Source organism: Ixodes scapularis, unplaced genomic scaffold (assembly GCF_016920785.2).
Source record: "Ixodes scapularis isolate PalLabHiFi unplaced genomic scaffold, ASM1692078v2 PGA_scaffold0__279_contigs__length_252992795, whole genome shotgun sequence".
Classification (NCBI taxonomy): domain Eukaryota; kingdom Metazoa; phylum Arthropoda; class Arachnida; order Ixodida; family Ixodidae; genus Ixodes; species Ixodes scapularis.
In genome coordinates, this window is record NW_024609835.1 from 135123057 (window position 1) to 135133415 (window position 10359).

Genomic DNA, 10359 nt, shown 5'->3' on the forward strand with positions numbered 1-10359 from the left:
CCTGAATTTGGATGAAGACTATGTTTCGCTAAGTCTTACATTTATTGAAGCCCGAAGTTTACAAAGCGAATTTGAATTTGGCTGTATGTTCCATCTGGGTTTCTGGTCAATTAAACGAGAACTTAATCTGGACTTAAAACCTAATTTGGCTGATATGTTTTCAATTTAGTCGGGAGAACAAAGTATGCTTGCAGCGGTTTTGGCAATTTAATTTCAGATCAACAAGTTCGCGCACTTCAGAAGCCTTCGTGCCACATGTTAGCCACAATTCCCTAGTACCAATTAACGTAACGCACCATTTTATTTCAAAGGACGCGCTTGGTTCGCGCCAGCAGATCGATGAAAAAAACCCACAGAACAGCAATATTAGTTGGCCAAAAACAAATTTTAATAACCATGCGCGTCGAAGCCTTCTAGACGTCGCGTACTAGTTCATTTCAAATCAAGGCCCCAGAGCGAGATATTTCTGCTTTTGAACTAAGCTAAGGACTAACCGATTTGCTCAGGACTTCGAACACCTTTTAGCAGCATTAAGGTGCTAGAGCCGTATTAAGACTTCCAGTCTATCTGAAAGTAAAGCCAAATTGAAACACCCAGCTCGGATGGAAATTATGTCATACTGGAATGCCTACCCAATTGATAACGTTTTACCAAATTATGGCCTCAGCAGATTGATGACTTCAAGCAAACTGAGAAAACGCCTCGTGAAACTCCGCTGTCACCTGGCAAACAAACGTGAAGGTGACGCAAAGAAACCCTGTTGGATCAACATCAATTTCGGAGCTAGAATCGTGTACAATAGAGTTAAACCTAAGTGGTATTCGAACCAAAAGCTGAATATATCGGATTCTTTTTCAAGAAAACAGATGTTCTGGAAAGAATACCTGGATCACGCTAAGGGCATTCAAAAATTGTCTCAGGATACCTACACCGGCCTCGATGTCGAGGTAAAGTTTAAAAAAAAATATGCGAAACAGTAATAATAGTTACCATAAATTACGCAGAAGAAATGAGCGGCCGCATAGTTTGGTTTCGACGATAAACAGCCGTGCAGCGCCAAATTCTGGGGTTGGCAAATGCACGAGGTTCAAGCTGTCCTATGACGATCTCTAAAGACCGGTAAATTCCGTCCACGCAACAATTTGACATGAGCCTTAATCCGAATGTCCGCCACTGGATACGTCGTGTCCGGACCCGAGTCAGGTACCCACGCAGTGCTCGTGTCCAATTCAAGAGCCTATCTCGACTATCGTCACGGCAGCACGATCTCAGCGAAAAACAAACGCAGGGAGTGGCTTATTATAATTATGCTTATGGATTCCTGATTTGTTCTTCGATGTTTTTATTTATTAATGCCGCAATACCATTGCCTAAAAAGTGATAATAGGATGTTGCGAAGTCACCATGCCCCTCGTGTCTTAAGTTGTGAGTGACAATAGTTGACAAACCTTTGTGAAAGAGAGACGGAAAAGAAACATTCTTCTTCTATTCTTGAAAAACAAATCAGAGCAACTAATGGTCATTTTAAGAAGACATTCTGGAGCGCGCTGGGATTAGTAGGCCAGATCCGAGATGTAGCTGCGATCCGAACAAAGTCGTTCCGCCTCCGGATCCCCAAAGGAACATGAGTACTGCTCCAAAATTGGCGGATGCCTTCCCGACATTCACCTTCCCGGGAATCCCCCTCCAGCGGCCCGGATCTCGAAGCCCATGCTTTCGCAATCACGGCGCTAACAACACGTGTTCAACGCATGAGCGAAGTTAATCATGATGCGAAAGATGCGTGTCGATGAGCGATGTGCAACAGCGTAGCCTACTTGCGGGAGGTACTCACTCGATCGAATGACGTTTTAGCGAACGCCCACGTTTCACCGAATGACACTTTAGCGAATAGTCGGACGCCGCGAAGCGGCGTTTTCGATTGGGCCAAGTGAGTTCATATTTTTGTAATGAGCTGCCGCAGACTGTCGCCGCGAAGCGGCGTAAAGCGCAGAGCAACGGATGGGTTAACGCGCGCCCCCGTTATTCGCTAAAACGTCCATTCGCTCAAATATCGCTGTTCGCTAAAATGTCATTCGCTCTTGTGATATGGACCCCCTACATGCCTCTTCATAGGAATACTCGTGAACGGTGCCCAAGTACGTCTCGATTTTCGGCCTCTTCTGTAGAGGTCCCAAAGAGACAGTCGAATTCACGCGGGTCATACGAGCAATCCTCGTCGTCGGTGCTACTCGAGCCGCTGTTTCTGGGGCTCCTGCTCGAACAACTTGACGGCGAAGCCTTATCAAGCGGCAATGGACGACACTTCGCGAGCGGCCATTACGAATTCTTCCGAGACGAGATGTCCGGCAGGAGAGGAGGTCACGTGAGCGCGCCGAGGGCTGGCCAGCCTGTCTTCCTGTCGAATCGGCCGAAATCTGGGGAGTGACTATCTCAGATCGGGATCGAGACCTGGAGAGTGAGCTTATCCGAAACGACGAGTTGATCACGTCCGTCTCGATCCCGATCGTTCAGCGAAAAAGGCGCGCTCCAGAAACGTCGATCCCGGTGCCCTCCGAAACAAACAGTGGAATTCGGCCTAAGGAAATTCTGTAGCGTTGCATGCGAGCATGATACTTGTGTCCCTGTGTCAGTATGCTTGTGAAAATCACCTGTCGTTCAAGCATAGCATCGTTCCATGACTCCTTTAAAGGGTTGTTGGGAAATTTTATGAATTCGGAAAATAATATGTAAAAGTTTGAATGCAATCAACTTAAAAATTTGTTCCACATTTGTATTTCAAGTTGATCTGTATGAGCGACGTAATCGCCAATAAAAATATGGCCGCAGCACCAACTGCTTTTGCGGGTCCAGCGCAGTACAGCGCGAGAGCGGAGGAAAAAACTAGCGAATGTGGCGTCATCAGCTGACTGAGTTGACCTTTGCTCACCGCCATCGTACTCGCTACTAAGCTGGCTGGGAGATTCCGCCGATGGCTTTACGATGCTTTGGACAGATCACAGGCGGTAGAGAGGCTCGTCGCATGCCCTACGGCAATCTCTGCGTGTTTTTGTTTTTCAAAAATAAAAGCACTTTACATTAAATTCTGCCCAAATCAAGCGCCATAATCTAATTCACGGGACTAAAAACTGCAGAAGTCCGTTGAAAACTAAGTTTTCTTGGAAGGTTCTTTAGCTCCCCTTTTGTGTTAACAAATATTCATTCAAGTCCTGGTAATTAGCGGTTTTTTTTAAACTAATCGGAATAACAGTCGACAAGTGCAAAAACTTGTTTTTCGCTAAGAATGTCACCATATCGCTTAATCGTATTACTTCGTACAACGAAAAATTACGGTTGATCCCTCAGACAAAAATTACTTTGATATAAGCCTGACCAGCATACAAAGTGTATTTTATTATTATCGTTTTCTTGTCGAAAACCAATTTTTATGCAGGGAACGTAATTTTATGAATATAAATAACTAAAAATATCATGCATATATTACACTTTAAATATGGACAACACCCTGGGATACTGAAAATAATCATAACATTGAATGTTAAAGAAAAAAGTCACTTATAAATACCAATTTTAAATGAATTCAAACAATGAAGCGAACAAGTAGACTCTAATTTTAATTCAATCGATTGATACCCACCAATTTTAGGAATTTTATACAAATACGCTTAATTCGAAATTTTCTACAAAGCTATCCAAATCCCGTTTTCGCGCCTTACCGTCCGCGAGCTGGATAATTAGGGGATAATTACATGGTTGTGGTAGCTTAATCAGCCAGGAAGTCGTAAGGGGAAGGAGGTAATCAAGGCTTAGGTAAAGCTGGTAAGAGCTGACACCTGGTTGAAGCCGAAGACTTCATCTCCAAGCAAAGCCCTGCAGTTCCATCAGGAGGCGGCGGCTTAACATGCCACGGTTCCAATTTGGTGGCTCTATCTCGGTTGGCACCTCGGAAGAGATTTCGCCCGGGGTCGGGTACCTCCATCCTTCTCAGATTTAGAAGAGCCCATTCGTCCTCCCGCCATGTTTCGTCGCGTTAATTAACTGCTGCATTCTCCTTCCGCTCGTCGAATTTGGAACTCCTGCCTAATTTTGGGGTGCAGAACTAATTTGAAAGGGTCTTTGTTCGAAGATTGCTTGAGAAGGCTAACACCTCGCTAAAGTTCGTGTGTTTTTTTTTTTTTATCCTGTATGGAACAATCGTTTCAAAGCTGTCTGCTTTGAACTAGAACGAGTTATTTGTTCTCACAATTTTGTTACTTGATAATGGTAATATAAAGGTAATCAACTTCTAAGATCAACATCCAAGGATAAAAGAATTGATGAAGGTAATGGCACTTCCGGCAGGACAATTTGTTTTAACATATGACGGTGATGTTGTTGTTTCTTTTTTTCATAAAATAATAAAACAATTTAGTTTGTGGGTAGTCTATATTTATTAGCTCCCCAGGAGGCGGATGCTGGCTGTAACGATTGAAGCATTATTTGTGTTTTGCTTTGTTCTTTAGGTCAGTTGAACAAAAACTCTGTTCCAACTGTAATTCGTATCGTCTTGGATGGATTATGTTCTTAAGGACAGGGTCCCATCTCGCTAATCTAATTCTTTTAGTCCCTTTTTAATGCACATCCAAAATGTGAAAAGAGATTCCCGCCTAGTGGCATTTATTCAAGTCCCCCAAACTGTGTTTTGAACTAATTAAATGACATTGTAAAGTCAAGAGCCATATTTAGTTAACTTCTATTCATTACAATTGGTTATTTTATCATTAGTCGTATCTTCTCTTGTCCGCTTCAGCGGCCGTGGTCACCAAAGTTGCAATATAGTGATTTCTTGCCCGTCTTTCATTGTATTTTGTTCACTTTGAGCGTTTTTTGTTTGATGTTCCCTCGTTTCGACAACCGAAATAGGGCGCGCGACGTTGGAGTCCTTTCACCCTCGCTTCGCATTTTTTGCAGTGGCACGTTGCGGTTATGTTTCACTTGTTGTTTTACCGCCTTTTCCATGTCTGTGTGTGTATGCTGAAATCTCCGACCCACCGCTACGCAATGACGGACTGTTGTCTCCCCCGACTTCCCAAATTGCTCGCTCACCGGTTAATCCCGTAAGCCCCTCTATTTTTCAACGTGCGATTCAAAACTTTTCATTTCCGGATTCTTCCGTCTGGATGCTTTCGTTTATCCCGTTATTCCTCCCCTCCATTGCCATTCCTCTTTCGCTCGCTTTGTTTCTAGTAAAGTAAATCTGGGAAGCGAGTAGAATTTACATCCAGACATAAAGTTGGTGCTGATATGCATGAGCGCCTCGATGATTTAGTACATTTTCGCAATCTGTCGTACCTGGATTAGTATATTTCTTCGCTGAGCATTTCGAGCATAATGGTATAATGGGATTAAAAAGCTTATGTGTTTTTCGCCTAGAATATGCTTCGACCCATCTCCTAGTCTTATTACTGTGTGTGTGTCTTATTACGCTGTTTTTTATTATTATTTAGATCGGCGCTCAGCTCTCCAGGTAATAGATCGCAACGAGGGTCCAGAAGACGATGAACGGGAATTTGGAACAAATCATGTTTTCTCGTATTCGTTATAAAAAAATTGAGTCATCAAATGTAAAAGACGAATCTCCGTTGTTTCTTCTCCATACCCAACCAAGACTTTCACTTATCAATTAATGTCATAATACTGCCATCAAATACACACCTCTCATTCCGATACGCATTTCGTCATTAGCTCTCCGAAATGAGGCGTCGGATTCCGGACTTTGTTTGCGTGTTTTTGCGATTCATACTTATTTTCCTTCTCTTAGCATCCACCTTTTCTTTCACTTGCAAGTGTACGGAGATTATATATTGGTGTAACGAATAATTTATTAGGGTTGATTCCCGTAGAACGCGGAAAGCGATGGCAAAAAGCCCCGGCATTGTACGTTTTGGGAAATTGTTTATGTACTGCGTGTCAGCTTTAAAAGTAAAAAAGATATGCGGAGCGAGAGTTCGTCTTCTTCTTTTGCAGGGATCGTGGTAACGCCTCTAGCACACGCTCGTTGCTTTCTACCGTGCTTTGGCGCGCGCATGCGCACTCGAGGCGAACGAGACGTCGAAGTGTTATTAAAGGTGGGAAGCTCGCCCATGGAGCGGGAAAACTGGAAAACATTCACAACGTTCTGATCCTGTCAGCGACTATACACAAAACAGCCCGAGGAAGAGCACAAAAACAAAACAAAAAAAAAAACATTTAAGAACACAGTCACAAGGGGGAAAAGCGCACATGAAAAGGAACTCTTACAAAATTAGACGCAGGCAAGGTAAATAAAATACCAGATTAGCGGCGCTTTTACTGAGGATTCCGGGAGAACGCTATTTAGGGCTCTATCCAGGAGTGTGGGCAAGTTACGGAGGATTAAATGATTCAGGTATGTTGTTCTGGACCTGGCAATATTATATGTATTTTGATAACGTGCGTTCCATGAACACATATCTGTGCTGTTTCTCGCGTTCGATTCTCTTCCACTTCATTGCATGCGAGAGTATCGTTCCATTCACAGGGCAAACTGGCGTAGACGTCAACTCTTATCATCGTTTCAAATCCCAGGCACTCATATTCTTACTTCTTCGTCAACGCTTTATCAGACACCTTCACTTCAGTCATATTTATTTTTGCACTTGTTGCACGCTATTTGGAAGCGTATGAATTTTTATTTTTTTAAGAAACAAGGACATGTGCTGCAGACTGATATTTGTTACGGTTTTTTTTGTGTGTTCACCATTATCAGGCAGTGCCACAAAATATGTGCGCAAACGTGCATGTACATGCGATATAGCGGCCACTTTAAGAGAATTATATGTACTTTCTGCGAATTACATATATTATATTAGTGATCTAACATTGCTAAAATTCACTGATAATCAAAAAACTAAAGCAACATCAAAGGACAACGGTGGCATTGTTCAGTATGCATTGCACCAAACTCGCTAGTTTCTAATTTTCCAGGATGCTTGCCCCCAGCAACCAATCAATTTAATCAGTTACTATATCGATTCTGAAGGAAGAAGTAAATACGTAAGAGAAACAAAACAATACCAATACGCTTAAAACTACAGTTCACCGTTACTTCTTGGGGACGTAAACCCGAGTTTGCTCACTTACAACACTGGGAGAGAGCATTCGCGTGCTGATATCAAGACTCTAGCCCGCATAATAAAAGAAAAAAACTTAGCACGTTATATGGCAGCCTTTAGAAGTTCCCATTAACCAACAGTCGAGGAGCGTAGCTACGCCCTGCGGACCCTGGGTGCACAACTGGGTTCCCCTTCCCTTTACCGTTTTAAAGGTTCCTTTTTTGTTCATCTGGGCAGATGGGAAGGGGGGCTTTGTGCACACAACTGATATGGTCTCATCGGACGCAGGTGCCGACTACTTCATGCCGAGGTCGATTGGGTGAGCGAGGTCACGCTTGATTTCATTTTCAATTCAAGATAGTCTTCGTTTTTTTTTATTTACTACGCGTAGAGTGTGCCACAGACAGCTCTCGGCCTTACAGGGAGAAGGGAACGGGATGAAACATGGGGTAACAAAAAGAGGGAGCGAAATAAAACGAATGGGAACGAGTGGATCGGGGGGGGGGGGGGGGGGGGGGGGGCTGTAGGAGCTCTAAAGTGAATGCGAGACAAAGAAAAAAAATGAAAGACGTTTACGAATCTCTGTAATGCAAAACTAGAGCGCAGCTTTTGAGGAGGAGAAGGGTACGGTACGGAGGGGAGGGTATGCCCCTCCCCTTCCTCCGTACCCTCCCCTCCTCCTCTTCGTCTCCTCCTCTTCCCTCCTCTCCTCCTTCTTCCCTCCTTTTCCTCCTTTGCTGCTCCTCTCCTGCCGCTCAATTGGTTCATGGGAGACGTGACACGAAGTCGTGACGTCATTTTCCCCGCTAAATCTACTGGAGAAACTTAACCCGCTAAAGATAGCGGGGAAATTTGCCCGCTGAATTTAGAGGAAAAAATTCCCCGTAAACCTTCCCCCGATAATTTTAGCGGGAAAACGTCCCATAACACAAAGCGCGCGGTTACGCCATTGCCGACGCCGACGTTGCTCAACCCAAACGCGGGTGCCTAAGAGCTGCGCTCTAAAAATTGGAGACATTATAAGAGTGATATGCAATGACCCTTTTACAAGAAGATTTCTGCGCATACGCTGGCCATCTTTACGCAGCGGCTAAAACACAAATTATAGTCGGTGTACTGAAGTAAATCGCGCCACCTCCTCTGCTCCCTGCGCTACTCGTCTGTTCTCATTTCTTTTGAAATAACCGCTACCGGAGCACTGCACCGGCCTAGGATTTTAGACTCGACTTCACCCGGGCCCGTCGACTCTCAAGCGCCATACGCACATTCGCGTTTGAACGCGTTTGAGTGCGTTGCGGAGTCCTTGCGGCCAGGCGCGGTCGCTTGCGGACCGACGCGCGCCTTCCCGCAACGCTCGGTAGCGCGACGCAAGCGAGTAGAGACTCGTTCAACTCTCCGAAGCGTTGCGGTGCGTTCGGGCGCGTTCGACCAATCAGAAGCCAAAAGAGGAGAGGGGGGTGACGTGTTCGCTCCGGCCGACTCGGCGAGACGTATCCGGTTCGCCGGTCGCAGTGCTTGCTTTTTCGTTTTGGGGAGCGGTGGGGACTGTATTTTTCAAGGCTGCGATGGTTCAAGCTTGACAAAACGTTGGGGAAGCCGGCGAGATTGTCCCAAGATCGAACGCTTCGACGCTGTCGCTGTGCGCCGCCATGTTACCTTGGATTTCACTTACTATTGGTGAGCCACTAGCGACGATAGCGCGTTCTTATTGGCTCTTGACTGCGGTTGACTGCGTGTCAACGCAACTGTGCGTACAAGTTTGGCGCAAGCGGTCTTCACAACGCAACGCGTCCGCTTGCCGCTACGGAACGCACCGCGCTCAAACGCGAATGTGCGTGTGGGCCTTCAGTCTTACCCGACCCGTTCCCGGACCGATGGAAGCCTGGCCCGTCTGGTGGTGCCTTAACAGTGGGGTTACGGTTTTCTGGCTGCGTCTTCATAATCTTGGGTGATTTTAATTAACATTCCATAGATTGGTCTCGGAGCCATCCTTCTTGTCCGAGTTACATTGCTAAATGTGAAAGTTTTATCGAAGCTTGCCTCGACTTCAACCTCTCGCAGCTTGTAACACTACCAACACGCTCCACTACTTCGACCTCAAATATTCCTGACCTCGTCTTGACTACACAAACCGATTTGTTTCATCCAATTACTGCACTTCCAGGGTTATCCGATTACAACGACCTGTTCGCTCAAATCAATCAGCCAGTAACAAGACAGGAAATGAATCGCAAATCCGTTAGAAGCTATGGCCGGACTAACTACCATGCAATAAGCAGCGAATTACCACTTTTTTATGAAGAGGTTTTCTGGCATAACTTTGAAAGCCACACAGTTGGGCAAAACTGGGAGCTATATAAAAATAAAGTGAAAGACCTGATTGATAAGCATGTTCCTGTTATTTTCATTAACACGTCAAATGTCTCTCCGTGGTATGACGCAAGCCAGAGGCGCCTAGGAAATAAGAGGAAAACGTCTATTCAGTCGCGACAGGCACCGTGACCGTCCCTCGGACCGGCAGGGATACCATGAGCGCGAAACAGAAAATAAACAAAACTTTGCTATAAGTAGAAATTTTTCCTACTAAATCACTTTCCCCGATATGTTGCGTACAAACCCTAAACAATTTTGGATAGCAATAAATTCAAAATCAGCTGATGCATTAAGTCTTATTCATATAAGGAAATTTACTATCTGACCTCAAAAGTGCTCGTGCTTTGATTCTGTTTTTTTTTTTTTTTTTTTTTGTAGTATTTTTATGGGAGAGTACGGCCTTGCCTATTTTGGATGCATTTTTTTTTTACATGATGAAATGGGAAGTATAATGATTCATGTATCTGGTGTTGTTGTTGTAATAGTAATTGGTAACGGGAAGGTTTCTTCCTCGAGTGGTGAAGACGAAATTAATTCGAAGGTTTTAATGAATACTAAAATAATTTCCAGTGTCATACTGTCCGCAATTTTTTTAGTCTTTGCTTTATCATTATGTTCCTAGTGACTGGAAAGTCGGTAAAATTATTCCGTTATTCAAATCAGGTTAACGCAGCTTCTCTTTAAACTATCGGCCCATATTCATCACAAGCGTAGCCTCAAAAATAATTGAGCACAAAATACATTTCAGCATCATTCTGTTTTTAGAGGAGATGCGCTTCATTTTTTAGTACCAGCATCGGTTCCGATAGAGCCGTTCCTGCGAGACTCAACTAGGAGGATTCATTCATGATAACCATCTTTGTGTTGACTTCGG